This window comes from Monodelphis domestica, chromosome 5 (genome assembly GCF_027887165.1).
Source record: "Monodelphis domestica isolate mMonDom1 chromosome 5, mMonDom1.pri, whole genome shotgun sequence".
In the NCBI taxonomy this organism is placed as follows: Eukaryota; Metazoa; Chordata; class Mammalia; order Didelphimorphia; family Didelphidae; genus Monodelphis; species Monodelphis domestica.
This window is the reverse complement of record NC_077231.1, coordinates 113,516,254-113,533,305: the sequence shown is the minus strand read 5'-3', so window position 1 is coordinate 113,533,305 and position 17,052 is coordinate 113,516,254. Positions and strand designations below refer to the sequence as shown.

The window sequence follows — 17,052 nt, the reverse complement described above, 5'->3', positions numbered from 1 at the left end:
AAACAGAGTCTAGCAATATATTATTTAGAAGAGACACATTTAAAACAGAAAGACAAACTCACAGAGCTAAAATAGGGGGCTAGAACAGAATATATTACACTTCAGTTGTACAGATATAGTTACAAAAAAAGGGGGGAGACAAGGGTAACAATCATAATCTCAGAAAAAGAAAAAAAATTTAATTAAAAGAGATAATCAGAGAAACTACATTTTGCTAAAAAGTATCATAGACAATGAAACATCAAAAAAAATTATAGTTTCTCTGATAAAGCCCTCATTTCCCAAATATGTAATGAACTAGGTCAAATGTATAAAAATAAGAGCCATTCTCCAATTGACGTTGGAAATCAACAGATATGAGCAGACAATTTTCAGAAGAAGAAATCAAAGCTTTTTATAGTTGTATGAAAAAATACTCTAAATCACTACTGATTAGAGAAAGGCAAGTTATAACAATTCTGAGGTACTCCCTTATACCTACTAGAAATGACAAAAGCTGTAGAGAATGTGGAAAAATCAGTTTACTTTAAAAAAAAACAGTTCACTAATGAACTTTAGTGGAGTTATGAACTGGTCCAACCATTCTAGGGAACAGTTTGGAACTATGCCCAAAGACATAAAACAGCTCATACCTTTGACCTGGCAACATCACTCCTAGGGCCATATCCAAAAAAGAACAAATAAAAAGGAAAAGCACCTCAATGTACAAAAAATATTTTCTAACAGTTCTATGTGGTGGCAAAGAATTGGAAATTGAGGAGAAAGGTATCAACTGAGTTGAACAAGTTGTGGTATATGATTGTGATGAAGAAATGGTTTCAGAAAAACATGGGAAGACCTATATGAACTTATCCAAAGTAAAGTGAGCAGAATGAGGAGAACATGGTACACAGTAACAGCAATATTATAATAATGATAAACTATGAAAGGCTTAAACTATGCTGACTGATATAATGATCCAAGACAATTCCAAAGGACTTGTAATGAAAAATGCTATCCACCTCCAGGCAGAAAATTGATGAACTTTGAATGAAAATTAAAGTGTTTTTTTGACACCATAAAGAGCGCAGCTATAAATATTTTTGTACAAGTATTTTTTCTTATTATCTCTTTGGGGTACAAACCCAACAATGGCATGGTTAGATCAAAGGGCAGGCATTCTTTTAAAGCTCTTTGCATGGAATTCCAAATTTTCCTTCAGAATGGTTGGATTAATTCACAACTATGTATTAGTGTTGCAATTTTGCCACATACCCTCCAACATTTACCACTTTCCTTTGCTGCCACTCTACTAGGTACCTCAAAGTTGTTGTGATTTGCATTTCTCTAATCAGGAGGGATTTAGAACAGTTTTGACTTCATCATGTGAAAACTGCCTATTCATGTCCCTTGACCATTTGTCGATTTGGGAATGATTTGATTTTTTATAAATTTGACTTCATTCCTTCTATAATGAGGGAGTGTCTATCAATTGGGGAATGGCTGAACAAATTGTGGCCCTCTGATGGTGATGGAATATTATTGTGCTGAAAGGAATGATGAAGAACTGGAGGAATTCCATGTGTACTAGAAAGACCTCTAGGAACTAATGGAGCAAAAAGGAGCAGAACCAGGAGAACATTGTACACAGAGACTGATACATTATGGCACAATCGAATGTAATAGACTTTTCTAGTAACAGCAATGCAATGACCCAGGACAATCCAGAGGAACTTATGTGAAAGAATGCTATCCACATCCAGAGAAAGAACTGTGGGAGCAGAAATGCAGAAGAAAAACATATGATTGATCATGTGGTTTGATGGGGATAGGCTTGGGATTTGAGCTTTAAAAGATCACTCTATTGCAGATATGAATAACATGGAAATAGGTTCTGAGCAATGATACATGTATACCCCAGTGGAATTGCTTGTCAGTTCCAGAAGGGGAAAGAGAAGAGAGGTGGGAAGAATCATGAATCATGGAACCATGGAAAAATACTCTAAATAAATTTTTTAAAAAGAAAGTTAAAGTATACTTTTTCACTTTATTTTTCCTGCTTTTTCTTTTGTGAAGTGACTAATATGGAACCTTTTTGCATAATTTCAATGTATAATTGATATCATATTGCTTGCTTTCTCAAAGGGTGAGAAAGGGTTTAGAAGGATGGATATAATTTGGAACTTGAAAATTTTTTAAAGAATGTTAAAAATACATAAAAGAATTTGAAGAGTAAATAAAAATATAAGGGGGGAAGAAATATTGCATCTTCTGATTCCATGAGTTTGTATAGATTTCTGTCCCATATGCCTGCCCCTCCCTGATTTCCACTTTTTTAGTTCTCTAGCAACCTGCTAATGCTCAGTTCAAGAACCACCTCATACACAAAGCCTTTCTTGAGCACCCACCTCCCCCAGTTAGTGTTAATGTTGTCTTCCACCCTTGCAATTATTCTCCTTGCATTTATTTAATTTGCATACATATTGTTGCCATCAGAAGAACAGTAATAATGCTAATATTGGAAATAGAACTTTAAAGTTCACTTTAAGAAGAAAGTAAGCTTCTTGAGGGTAAGGACTTTTTCATTTTTATCTTAGTATATGCCTGAGCTAACAAACCCATGGCAGGTGCTGAATAAATAATTGTTGAAACTAGAATTCATCCATAATTTTGACCAGGATGGTGAGAGAACTAGAGACCAAGCTATCAGCCAAAGGAACCATGGTTATTTAGTCAGAAGATGGCAAAACTTAAGAGGAAGATATTAAGGGTCTTCAATTATGTGAAAGGTTACATATGGAAGGAGAGTGACCCTTATTATTTTTAGCCTCAGAAGGTAGAACTAGAAATAATGAATGGAAATTGATCAATAGAAGAAAAATATTCTAACAATCAAGACTGCCTAGAATTGGAATTGTTTTAAGAGGTAATAAGTTCCCTCTTCCCTGGGATTCAGTGGCATGGGGTATTGATATGTACCACAATTGTACTTGGGCTTTGAGGTGTGACAGTAGATTTGAGTACTGAACTTGGAATCAAGAAGACGAGTTCAAATTCAGATTCAGACACTTAGCTATAGTCATTTCTCCTCTGTTTGCCCCATTTTCCTCATCTGTAAAATAGTATAATAATAGCACCTACCTCCCAGGGCTGTTGTAAGGATCAAACGAGAATATATGTAAAGCACTTTATAAACTGTAAAGTATTATATAAATACTGGTGATTATTATCATAGAATCAGAGGCATTTCTTGCACAAAGATTACAGAAAGGAAGCAATATACACAGCCACTCAATTTGTCCTCTTAAAACAGTCACATTATTATTCAATAGTTTACCTATCAGATCGAAGGAGAAAGGAAGAATTTATGACCAAACAAGAGATAGAAAACATTTTAAGATGTAAAATGAATAATTTTGATTCAATTACATTTAAAAGATTTTGAACAAACAAAACCAATATAACCAAGATTAAAAGGGAAACAACAAAGACTGAGAAAAAAATTTTGTAGCAAATTTCTCAGATGTGTTACTTCTCAAGTACATAGGAAACTAAGTCAAATATATAAGAATACAAATCATTCCCCAATTGACAAATGGTCAAAGGATATGAACAAGCAGTTTTCAGATAAAGAAAACAAAGCTATCAATAAACATATATAAAATGTTCTAAGATAAAATGCAAATTGAAACAACTCTGAGGCACCACCTCACACCTATCAAATTGGCCAATATGATAGTAAAGGAAAACAGTAAATGTTAGAGGGGATGCAATAAAATTGGGACACTAATGCATTGTTGGTGGAGTTGTGAACTGATCCAGCCATTCTGGAAGGCAACTTAGAACTATGCCCAAAGAGCTATAAAACGATGCATATCCTTTGATCTTGTAATTTGACTTCTAGGACTATAGCTTAAAGAGATCAAAAATGGGGGGGGGGGGGGGAGACCTACTTGTACAAAAGTATTTATACCAGCTCTTTTTGTGGTGGCAAAGAATTAGAAGTTGAAGAGATGTTCAGCAATAGGAGAATGGCTAAACAATTTGTGGTATTTGATGGTGATAGACCACTACTATGCTATAAGAAATGATGAACAGGATGATTTCAGAAAGAGGCAGAAAGATTTACATAAATTGATGCAGAGTGAAATAAGCAGAACCAGGAAAACATACACAGAAAAAAACAATATTTTGGAATGACCAACTGTGAAATACTTAGATGCTCTTGGCATACAATGATACAGGGCCATTCTAAAGAGCTACGACAAAGAATGCTATCCACCTCCAGAGAAAAAAAGACTGTTGGAGTCAGAATACAGATGAAAGCATGTGATTTTTCACTTTAGTTTATTCATATTTTTATTTGGGGGGTTTGGTTTTCTATGAGTACTTTCTTACAACAATTACCAATATAGAAGTAAGTTTTGCATGATAATACATGTATAACACAAATCAAATTGCATACCATTACTGGGAGGAGGAAGGGGTACAATTTGGATCTTATAATTTTGGAAACTGTACGAAGAAAATTGTTATTACATTTAAATGGGAAAATAGTTCTTTTAAGTCACATTACTATTCATAATTAATAAGGAATATGTCCCTCTCTCCCTGCTCCCTACCTAAGTATTTCCTGTCCCTTTTCCTGTTATTTTTCCCCTTCCCATTTCCTGAATGCAGATCCTAACATTGTTTTGGCTTTATAGAATTTTGGAAATGCCAACTTTTCAAAAGTGACTCAATGCAAATTGAGAAATACATTTTTGGACATAGCCAATGAGGAAATGTGCTTTGCTTGACTATGCATATTGGTAACAAGGGTTCCATTTTTCTTTCTTTCTTTCTTTTTTTTTTTTGGTTCAGTTAGGTTGAGGAGTGTAAGAGAAAAAAGAAATGTTTTCATTGAAAACATTAAATTATTTAAAAATTACAGAATATCCATACTAATGAAATGGGAGAAGGGGACAGAACAAGCTCATATATTTAGAGCCAGACATGCTAGAAATCATCTAGTTCAACTCCCACACTTTATAGGTGTGGAAACACAGGGCAAGAGAAGTCACAGCCTCTCAGTATAATAAGTAACAGGAGCAAAATTCTAGCCAAAAGGTCCAACTCCAAATCTAAGCAAGATATGTGGATGATAATAAAGGCATAGTGCTTTAGAGTTTGATAAGCATTTTACATACATATCTCAGAACCTCACAACAACCCTTGGAGGTGGATATTTCAGGTATGATTGTTACCATTCTATAGATGAAAAAGTTAACATTAAATGACTTGTCCATGGTTATGTGTGGTGAACAGCTATTAATGGTCATAGGCAAGATGTGAACTCAGGTGTTCTTGACTCCAAGTGGTACACTACAATATATGCACCAGAAGGCAGCCACAGACAAAAAGAAACAGACACTCACGCTTCTGGACCTTTTCTATTTCCACCCTACAAACAAGTCCCCAGGAGCCTGGAGATGAAGGTAGGGGGAAATCCAGCGTAAATAATTAATGTTTGACTACATCATGACCATAGGTGATACTTAATTTACTCAACTGAAAAGCCAGGGTCCATCCAAGATGATAACATGTACATCTTCAAATCCAGTTAATATATAATATATTCAGTTAATAATAGAATATATATTCAGTTAATATAAATAATCAGAACATGCCTAGCACTGGTTTATAATCAGATCACAAGAATACAAAGACCTGCTTAGTAGCTAGGCTACCCATGCCATCTCTGAAAACAACCTCTTTCCCCCATCCCCCCAGCTTTCAACTGAAAGCAATTTTTAAAGATTACTGATTAACTTTGTCCCTTTCAAACCCTCATACTCTACAGTAAAGGCCAAGAAACAAAAGACCACAGAGGTCCTTTTCAGGCATTAGAATCAAAACATTCAGGGATGGTCACATTTGTTTAGTGAGGAGGGGGGAAAGAGAGAGAAAGGAAGGGCTAGCAGTAATGTTTTCAGGGGCTGTCTTTTCTTGCAGATCAATTAAGACCCACTTGAGTTCTCCTCACAGCTTTTTCAGAGCTGGTTCCATTAGAAACTAGATGATTCAAATTTATGTGCCCACTCCAAACCCCTCCACAAATGCAGGATGTAGCCACTCTTTCTTAAAAGCCAGAAACCTGAAAAAACTGAAGTGAGTACATTTTTCCTTTCATATTCAAACTCTTCTTTATCTACATCCTGATTTCCAGCCTGACCTGATTTTTTCAGATCCATGCTGGGTTGTATGGCTCCATTTGACTCTCCAGCCAGAGGCAGCACCCCAAATCCCAAAAGAAGTACAAATAAAAACCAACATCCATAAAGACCACCAATGAAGAGTTTCTTAAAACAGGAACTAGCCCATTCCTACTCCTTTCTAACGTGGCCTGCAAATATATGAAACCAAAGATCCCCTGGGTCAGTCCCAGGGAGCAGCTCAGGAGGAGACCTGCCCAATATCTCTACAGGGACAACAAAGGTGGCATTGTGGGTACCAGACCTGCAGGCAATGGGCAAAATGACTACAACTCAGCTCCACACAAGACTCAGCTTTTCCCTGCTCCTCTCTGAGGCCACCCTGCTGAGACTCACAAATTTCCTGGCAAGGAGCCACCAAGGAGTAAAAAATGTGTTGGCTCCCCAGCAGGGGAGTAGAACCCCATGAAGTCTGCCTAAAGTTTACCCAGTGGCTTATGAAGGAGCCTCTCTTTGAAGGGGTGGAGGAGAAGAGAAGGAATGGCCCAACCCTCTGCAAACTCTATCCTAGTGGTCAGGCATCCTGGGCTTTCTATCCAGTTGTTCCACCCTGGTTCCCCCAGGGTTTTTAAGGGTGGGAAGCAGGAAGTCAGCAGTCCTCTCCTGCTTCCCCAAGCTCCTTCCGTATCATTGGAACAGTCAAGAAAGACTAAAAACTGCATGTGTTAACCTTGGCATGAGCTACTAATTAGAAATAATAGGGAAAAATTTTTAAATAAAAGAAATCATTGGGACTACGTAATTTTCTTTCCCTAAAAGTCCCCAAAGTCCAGTCATTTTATCTCCTACTTAAAGGACAGGATATTCTCACCCTCTGCTCCCCAATTAAGAAATAAGAAAACCAGGGGCAGCTCAGTGGACAGAGAGCCAGGCCTACAGACAGAAGATCTGAGGTTCAAACCTGGTCTCAGACACTTCCTAGCTGTGTGATCCTGGGCAAGAAATTTAACCCAGCTTGCCCAACCTTTGCCATTCTTCTGCCTTGGAATAGATATCAAATTTTAGGATGAAAAGGAAGGGTTTAAAAAAAGGAAGAAGAAGAAGCAACCCATCAGGCAGCATTTATAATACAGCTTTCTCAGACCTCCTACTAACCTGTCTTTCACTTGTGCTCTTGCAAATACCCTGGCTGCTTCAGTCAACAGGCAATCAAGGGGGTCTTCCTGTGGAAAAAAAGAGACACTGATGAGCCTAAAAAGCTGACACTGACCCTCTCCCTTTCAAGCCAGTGGTCACCCATCATTAATTCATTCTTTGGATCTAAACACCTTAGACAGGTCTAGCCCCTGATTACAAGACAGAAAGAAGGTGTGATATGATTCCTACCTGGAAGAAGTCTATCTAGAAACACAAATTACATCTGTGAAGCAGTTAAATAATAATAGACAGTAAACTGCCAAACGAGTGCTAGCCTCCAGAGGTAGGATAGGGAAATCAATGAGATCTGGGGTAGTAGAGCATGGGGGAGTATTTACATAGGTACTGCTGAGAAGATGGGCAAGGGCATTCAGTTGGGGAGAACAGGAACAAAGGTAAAAAAGTAGAATTAAAGGAGACAACTGGGTGGCTCAGTGGATTGAGTCAGGCTCAGAGACAGGTGGTCCTGGGTTCAAATCTGACCTCAAACACTTCCTAGCTTGGTGACCCTGGGTGAGTCACTTAACTCCCACTGTCCAGCCCTTCCCACTCTTCTGCCTTGGAACCAATACACAGTATTGATTTTAAGACAGAAGGTAAGAGATTTGTTTTCTTTTTTAAAGTAGAATTAAGCAAGGAGTGTTGGGGGACAATGAATTAATCTGGAGAAGACTCAAATGGGCAGAAAATAGTAGCTAAGGCTTAGGATAGCTATGTGGCTCAGTGGATAGAGAGCCAGGCCAGATACCAGAGATCCTGAGTTCAAATCCAACTTCAACCACTTTCAAAATATGTTACCCTGGACAAGTCACTTAACCCCAACTGCCTAGTTCTTATCATTCTTCAGCTTTGGAACATATACGTGGTATTGACTCTAATTAATAGGTAAGGATTTTAAAAATAATAGTCAAGGCTATAAAGGTAAATTAGGGCCAAAAGGAGTTGGATTCAGATGCCAGGCTTGATCCTATATGCCTATGGATTAGTCACAAGGACATGCAGGCATCACCCCTGAGCCTTACAGTAGACAAAGGTGGTGGTGGTGGTGGTGGTGGTGGTGGTGGTGGTGGTGGTGGTGGTGGTGGTGGTGATAAAGATTCCTCTGCTCTTTTTCCTATCTTGTCTCACAAACAGATGACAGTGGCAAAAACCCTGAATCCTCCCACTCCATCACACCTCAAGCTAGGCACACTGTAGAGATTCTATAAATTCTGCTGAAGGATAAAGATTATTGATTAGGCATTTATCACATAATTCCCTAGCTTGTGTGTGTGTGTGTCCTCTAAAAAGGTTTCAGTCTAATGAAGGTTTGAGTCTCAAGATTTCCTTATATCCTCTGTCCTCAGCACAAGGTCAGGCACCAGCAGGTCTTACCTGTGAGTAAATACCGGTTAATCAATTGAGAAAAGAGCCATGACCACAAGAAGCTGAAAAGCTAAGATGAGGCAGATAAACATATACCCCAGACTCTAACAGTTAACTAACTAGTCAGGAGAGTTTTAATCCTCCAGACACCCCCTTGTTCCTTCCACATGGAGGCCCAGCTGAGTCAGGAGTATCAGGGCTGGCCAGAGGGGAGGGGGTGGGTATAAATATCTGTCTCTCGAACTGCATTCCTCAGCCAAATATAAATGGTCTAGGGGTTTACACTGTTTTGAATTATCCATACCTCAGCTCTCTGTAATGCTGCTCTCAGCCTCTGTATAGATAATAAAAAGTTGACTGTACTTCTCAATAACATGACCCATATGACTGTCCCTATGGACAGATTTTTCAGAGAGAGAAGATGGATCTGAGCACACATCTACGCTTCCTCTGAGTTAGTCAAGGAAAGCTTCTTGGAAGAAGTGGGATCTCTGCCATCATGGCTCTGCAGAGAATGGGAGGAAGGGAGCAGGAAGGAAAGAAGAGGAGATATCTCTCAGAACAAAGGTTTTAAGGCATACTTTTAAACTCTTCCCCTTTCCCCAAGTATGAAGAAGGCCCCCAGAAGTTTCTAACTAATTTTAGGGTTAGAGGAGGTAGAAAAAGGCTTAAAAGTTCGGTGGTATTTGAAGACATGATCCTCCTTTCCCACCTACAAAGATGGCAGCCAGAGGCCTCTCCCATTTTCCTAAAGGCTCTAATCAGTCACAGAAACTGCAAGAATTCTTGGTGAGAGGTCAAGGAAGAGAACTACATCTTTCTTAAACAAGGAAGAGATACAGAAGCTCTGGCTCCAAGATACACAAATGCAGAGCACAAGGCTAAGAGAAAATATGTTCCAGCTGTGAAATTTACTGACTGACCATAGACAAGTCATTAAACAAAACCTCCCTGTGTCTCAGTTTCTTCACCTAGAAAAGAATTTTGGATTAGATGAGCTCTCCAGTCCTTTCCAATCCTAACATTCTATGAAAAAAAATCTCAAAACAAAACTCTTTTCTGGTTTTAATTAAAAAAACCAACATGCAGGAACTTTTTAAACCTCCAAACTCATACGGGCTGATGGGTTAAATCGAAGGCCTTGGACTGCTCCAAAATAACCTAAGTGTGTCCTCCCCAAGCCTTAATGCTGATGGGGGTGAAAGGCAACCAAGGCAGGCAAGACACAGCAGCAACCCCACCCACCCCCTCGGGTCCCCTCCCCTCAGCAAAAATCGAGGGGCCATACTGAGAAAAGGCCTGGCTGGGTTCACAGGCCAGATCTGACCCTTAGCTCTGTGACTGCGGGGGGCCACTCACTTAAACCCTCTGAAAGTCGGGATCTTCTTCTATAAAACGTGTATAATTGCATTTCCACCACTCAATTCCAACCCTAAGTGGTCTCAACCTCAACTCCCGTAATTGCTGTCATTGTGGGTATTCCTCCCAGGTCTCAGAAGGCCTGCTCTATCTGCCCCTAGTACCCCACTACTCCTGTCTCTTGCCTCTTACTCAAACGGACGTCCCTGGCCAGATAGGTAAGATCCCAGAGCCCAAATCGCCCCATCTCATCTGGCCTCCTGCCCCAGACTCTCCAATATGTTCTCACCTTCCCTCGGTCCTCAAACTACATAGTACCACCCCGTCCTGCCTCCTGCCCCAGACTCTCCAAAAATGCCCTCCTTCACCCCGCACCCCATCCTTCCTCCCACCCTAGGCTCTCCAATACGTCCCCCACCTCCCACATCTTACCCCAGGTTCTCCCTCCCTATTACTCAGACTTTCTCAACTCTTTCCCGTCGATCCCATTCTCATCACTCTCCCTAAAAGAAACTTTCCCTATATCCTCCCGCCGCTCCCTCCCCCAGGTGCCCTCTCCCAGTCCTTCTTAGCTCCATTAATGTCCCCTGATCCCCGCGCCCCCTTTCTCCGCTCCCGTACGCCCTCCCCCTGCCCGGGCACCCACCCTCCTCCTACCGCTCCCTCCTCTCCCTGTCCTGGCCCCGCTGGCCGGGCTGAGGGGAAGCCTCCGTCCGTCCGTCCGTCCGTCCGGCTGGCCGGCCGGCCCGCACCGGCCCTCCCCGCCCCGCTTTCCAGGGGCTCCCGAAGTCTCCGCAACTTTGCCCGCTCGGCCGGCCCTGGGGCCGGCGCCCCAGCCCCGCCGCCGCCGCCCTGCCCGAGCCGGGGCCCCGGCCTCCCGGCGGGCGGAGGAGTGGGGGTTGGGGGGGCTGGAATGAAGCTTCCAGCCGCCGCCCAGACTCCCGCTCCAGCCGCCGCCGCCACCGCCAGTGGAAACGGGAGGCGGAGCGGGGGGCTCCTTCGGGGGAGGGGGCGGGGCTGCCCGTGGAGGCCGGGCGAAGGCAGAGCCTGCACCCTGCGCCGGGGAGGGGGCTGAAGAGCCCTGGAGAGTGGGAGTGGAAGGGAGAGAAGAGGAGGGGAGGAAGGAAGAGGAGGGAAATCCTGGGGAGGAGAAATGACGGGGAAGGGCCTTCTAGGAGAAGGAAAGAAGGAGATTCGGAGGAGGAGCTGAAGGTCTTCCAAAGAGGGGAAAGATGACTAGCCCTCCCGGGAAAGGAAAAATGGAAGAGAATGGAGGTGCTGCAGGGAACAGCAAACCTTCGGGGCATAGGGACATCCCCGCCTAGCCTGGCCTGGCCTGGCCTGCCCGGGCCCCACTTCCTTCTGTTCCCTCACACTCTGCCCCGGGGCCATTGTTAGAGGGGAGAGGAGCCTGAGATTGAGATCGCTTTTTCCAGCCACTCAGCAGCTTCCTTTCTGAGACGTGAAGAGCGAGCTCTGAGCAGTCTTACAGGGAACAGAACCATCATTCAAATCCAGGTCTTCTGATACCAAATTCAGTGAGCCTCCCATTAAATAACACTGTAGGGCATTTCATCCTCAATACACACCCCAAATCCCAGAGTCTTCCCAGAACCCCCAGACCCCTCCCTTTAACTACTCAAATCAGCCGCAAGGTACAGGGGTAATGAAAGACTAGAGGACCAGAGCAGCTGGACTCAAGTACCAAAGACCCCCCAAAATGTTCCTCTGCTCTCATTCTCCCAGTCTGTCCCGGGACCCCACCTGCCCACCTCTCCCCACTTAAACCTAAACATACTCACCTAAAGTTTCATAGATGGGAGGGAAGCTCAAAGACCATCTATTTCAAACTGTAAAGAGAAAAGAACCATGGCTGGTATTTGTCTCCTGGAACCAATACTTAGCACTTACACTCCATCAGCTTAGAAACAAGGACGCTTAGCACCTAGCTGCTAGACAGAATAATTAGTTAAAATAGAAAACTATCAGAAGTTTCTTCCCCAGGTAAGCTCCTCCCTACTGAGCTCTTTTGCCTCCCTAGAAGAGCCTGGTAGCTTCCAGAGCCCCAGAGTCTGTCTCCCTACCAAGGAGACCTTATGTCCCAAGTCTCTGTCCCATACTTCCTCAACCAAATTTGCTTTTTAAAAATTGATTTGAAGGCAGACTTACATTACTTGAAGAGAGGAGGAGATACTGGGTGAAGTTTTCCTTAGGTAACAAAACCCATCATTGGTGGCATTTCTTTCTATAATAATCACATCCAATCATTCAGTGAAGAGGAACCCACTTAAATCTCAAGACTATCCATAACGTTTTTGGAGAAATCTGTTAACAGTGTATTTCCTTCCCTTAAACCTGTTGGCCTATATGCATTGTTCCTTGCTCTGTCCTCTAAGCCCTAATCAATCCCTCTCTCATTTGACAGACCTTCAAATACTTGAAGACAACTCCTTTCCCCCCTAAATATTCCCAGGGCCTTGAAGTAATCTCAGTGACTAGGTGCCATTCTCTGGACACTCCGAAGCTTATCAATGTCCATCTTAAAATGAGCTACCCAGAACTGAATGGTCCAGATGAGGTCTGACTAGGATAGTTAAGTACTCCCTGGACAATCTGCCACTTTTCTTGCAGGATAACATCTCAATTAGCTTTTTTGTGGCTGCTATACACTGCTGTTGATTCATATTGAGTTAATAGTCCAGTAAAACCTCTAGATCTTTTACAAACTGCCTCTGGCCATGCTTCCCTTATCTATTAGGTGTGGAGTTGATTTTTTTTTAAATTCAGAATAGCTCATAAGTCACAATGACAAAAACAGTTGTCAGCTATTGAATTTGAGGGGTGTGATTTATCAAGAATCACATGGAAAACAATGTTGATTCTTGATTTCAATGTAGATCATAATGTCCTTTGTTTCTTCTTCTTCCTTCTTCTTCTTCTTCTTCTTCTTCTTCTTCTTCTTTCTCCTTCTTCCTTCTTCTTTCTCATTTTTCTTCTTTCTTCTTCTTTCTCATTCTTCTTCTTTCTTCTTCTTCTTCTTCTTCTTTCTTCTTCTTCTTCTTCTTCTTCTTCTTCTTCTTCTTCTTCTTCTTCTTCTTCTTCTTCTTCTTCTTCTTCTTCTTCTTCTTCTTCTTCTTCTTCTTCTTCTTCTTCTTCTTCTTCTTCTTCTTCTTCCAATGATATGTAAGCTGAGGCCCAAAGTCCATTGGTATGGGACTCTTTCCTTACTGGGAGAGATCAATTTCCTGGGCCTGTGTGACGAGTAGGGCAAAGTTGGACAGAATCAGAGAGAGGAGAGGTTTGCTCCTCTTCAAGCTTAAGAGTGTCTTCAAGTCTAATCGATTCAGTTCTCTTCAGTTTTCATGTTCTGAAGTTGCTTCAGGCTTTTCTGGCTTCTAGACAATATATGAAAGATGCCAGTCACACTTCAGTTGCTGAAGGAAAAGCCTCTGATAAGAAGTCCAATGTTTACCTTAAGCTCCTTTCTTCAGCTTGCTACACTAGAGACTTTTGGGAACTTCCCCAATGAGAGAGCTCCTTTATTCTGTATCAAATAGTATATATTCCATATATGTGTGTGTATGTGTGTGTGTGTGTGTGTGTGTGTGTGTGTGTGTATTGCCTCTGGTTTCCATGTGTATGATTTGGATAAATGGGCTTTTTTGTTACCTGTTATTTATGTTCTTTGTGAAACTGATATTTCATGAGAAGGAAGTCAAATCTTGAATGAATATCAAGCTTAAGGTCCTTCTTTCCCCCATTAATGAAGCAGTAATCAGAAGTTAGTTTGCATCTGAAAACTATGTCCTTGAAACTATTAATATTTAAGGAAGCCAATAGACATAATTCTAGCCCAATAATCTTCTCTCTCTGAGAAAAGCAGCGTGGCCAAATTTCTGGCCCTAACCTCCTACTTCCCCTCCTGATATGAAATAAAGTCTCCCTTGCAGGAGAATGGGGAGAAGAAATTACTAGAGATATCTATTCTACCTCCTTTTAAGGCACATAACAACACCCCAATACTATATGTGAGAGACAATTCACAATAAAGATAGAGTATCAGGTTTTTACACTGAGAGTTCAGAGCTCAAGCCCCTGTTTGGATGTCTTAAGACACAGCCTTTTTTTTTTAATATACTGTTACCTTCTCTGTACAAAGTGTATAAAATCTATACTAAGTATCAGTTCTAAGGCAGAAAAGTGGTAAAGGCTAGGCAATTGGGGTCTAGTGACTTGCCCAGGGTCACCTAGCTAAGAAGTATCTGAAATCAGATTCGACCTCATGACTTCCCATCTCTAGACCTAGTTCTCTATCCATTTAGCCACCTAGTTGCCCCTAGTACAGTGGTTCTTTACCTGTGAACTGGGACAGGAGGGGGGGAAATTATATATATTTTCACTCATTTCTAACTGAAATGTAGCATTTCTTTCAATAATGAATGTAGGCAACAAACATTATTCTAGGACAGCAACAGGAGGCTTCCCCAGATGGCCAGAGGGGATCCATGACACAGAAAAGGTCAAGAACCCCTGGGCAGTGAGAGGAGCAAGAGGGCAGCCAGGAACTTCAGATCATCCTGACAGATCTGCCATTACCTGCCTGTGGGATTTTGAACAAGTCAGTTTACTCTTGGGCCTTTATTTGCCATAAGTTATCTCAAAGGTTTCCTATGGGGCTAAGTATCTCAGAGCAATTAGATTTATAGAAGTTATTTAGGTTATATGCTTCAGGTAAAAGTTCCCTTGGGACTTTCCCCCAGACCCAAGTTTATGCCTAGGGGTTTAAATATCTTTAGGAGAAAGGACCCAAAGGTCATATTTCTTTGTCATTATCAAGTCAATAAACATTTATTAAGTACCTCTTCTGTGCTTAGCACTGGGGATACAAAGAAAATTTAAAAACAGTCCCTGCTCCTCAGAGGAATTCACAATCTTAGGATAGAGACAAAATGCAGATAACTCTACACAAATGAGCTATATACGTTACAAATTGGAAATAATTAACAGAGGGAAAGCATAGGAACAACTTCCAATAAAAGGTGAGATTTTTTTATTCTGAGATTTGAAGGAAGCCAGGAAAGGCAGAAGACCAAGAGATGAGAAAGGAGAGTATTCCAAGCATGGGGGCAGTCAGTGAAAATGCTTTGTCTCAGGAGATAGAGGATCTCATGGAGGCCACTGTCACTAGATCTAAGTCTAATGTATAAAAAAGACTGGAAAGAGGGAGCAGCTAGCTGGGTGACTCAGTGAATTGAGAGCCAGGCCCAGAGATGCAAGGTACCAGGTTCAAATCTGGACTCAGACACTTCCTAGCTGTGTGACCCTGGGCATCCATCATTGCCTAGCCTTTACCACTCTTCTGCCTTGGAACCAATATATACAATACTGATTCTAATATAATATTAGTATTTATATATGCTATATATATAATATATGCAGTTCTGATTCTAACATAATAATAGTGTATATATATACTATGTATACAATATTGATTCTAATATAATAATAGTATTTATATATACTATATATGAAGTACTGATTCTAATATAATAATAGTATATGTACTATATATACAGTGCTGATTTTACTATAATAGTCTCTATACTATATATAAATATATACAGTACTGATTCTACTATAATAGTTGAGAATTAACTCTCTCCTGCCCATTTTTAGATTTAATCACCAGAAGCGTAAACACCCCACTTATCCTTAAGTAGGGGAGGTCTGTGACCCCTGTGTGTGAAAGTGGGTGATGAATCAGAACCCACTGACTGCCCCCTGTACAGTCCTAAGCAAAGATTTAGCTGTAATTGGTCCACGTAAAATGGAAGGAAGACACAGGAAGTGACAAGAAGGAATGGTCTTTAAAAATGCCAAGAACTTCCTGTGAAGACATCTTTCACCTTGAACTTGAGCTTGGAGGAACTCTGGATGAAGGACTGCTTCTATTAGGACTAACACGTGGATGAAAAGGCTGACTCCTTTCTGTGGTTTGTTCTAAGAGGTACTAGCCTCTGCTAAAATCCTCGCTTAATTGACCCCATGGCCCTCTGGCTGGGGCTTCTGGAGCCCTGCCCTAGTAAAATCAGGGCTTAAGCAAATAGTCTAGCTCATTAAGCTAGATTTCTTACTCTGCCCTCTTTCTCATTTCTCCACTTTCATCCTTTGTTGAATCTTTATCCAGGATGTGCCCACCAACCCTGGATGTCCCATAGAAATCTATCCTAGGCCCTTTACTTTTTGGCAATTAAGAGATAGTAACTTTGGAGAGTGCAGTTGGTTAGATGAGGTTAGAGCCAGAATGTGGAGCATTAAAAAGAAAGGAAGAAAGAAAAAGAAAGAAAGAAAGGAAGGAAGGAAGGAAGGAAGGAAGGAAGGAAGGAAGGAAGGAAGGAAGGAAGGAAGAAAGGAAGGAAGAAAGAAAGGAAGAAAGGAAGAAAGAAAGAAAGGAAGAAAGGAAGGAAGAAAGAAAGGAAGAAAGGAAGAAAGGAAGAAAGGAAGAAAGAAAGAAAGAAAGAAAGAAAGAAAGAAAGAAAGAAAGAAAGAAAGAAAGAAAGAAAGAGAGAGAGAGAGAGAGAGAGAGAGAAAGAAAGAGAGAAAGAAAGAAAGAAAGAAAGAAAGAAAGAAAGAAAGAAAGAAAGAAAGAAAGAAAGAAAGAAAGAAAGAAAGAAAGAAAGAAAGAAAGAAAGAAAGAAAGAAAGAAAGAAAGAAAGAAAGAAAGAAAGAAAGAAAGAAAGAAAGAAAGAAAGAAAGAAAGAAAGAAAGAAAGAAAGAAAGAAAGAAAGAAAGAAAGAAAGAAAGAAAGAAAGAAGGGAAGGAAAGGAAGGAAGGAAGGAAGGAAGGAAGGAAGGAAGGAAGGAAGGAAGGAAGGAAGGAAGGAAGGAAGGAAGGAAGGAAGGAAGGAAGGAAGGAGAGTCTTCTGTTATAGACAACTTTCTTAAGGAGTTTAGCTATA

At 41.1% G+C, this 17,052-nt stretch overlaps 1 protein-coding gene across 2 annotated transcripts in view; it reads right to left on the bottom strand.

Moving 5' to 3' along the window:
* TSPAN9 (tetraspanin 9) overlaps positions 1-7,396 on the bottom strand; it is a 236,630-nt gene extending 229,234 nt beyond the window's left edge. For both annotated transcript variants that reach the window (XM_007503764.3, XM_016425952.2), the window contains exon 1: positions 7,329-7,396. The gene's annotated coding sequence lies outside the window, so the exon portion shown is untranslated. The remainder of the gene's footprint in view (positions 1-7,328) is intronic.
* Positions 7,397-17,052: the final 9,656 nt, after the last annotated feature.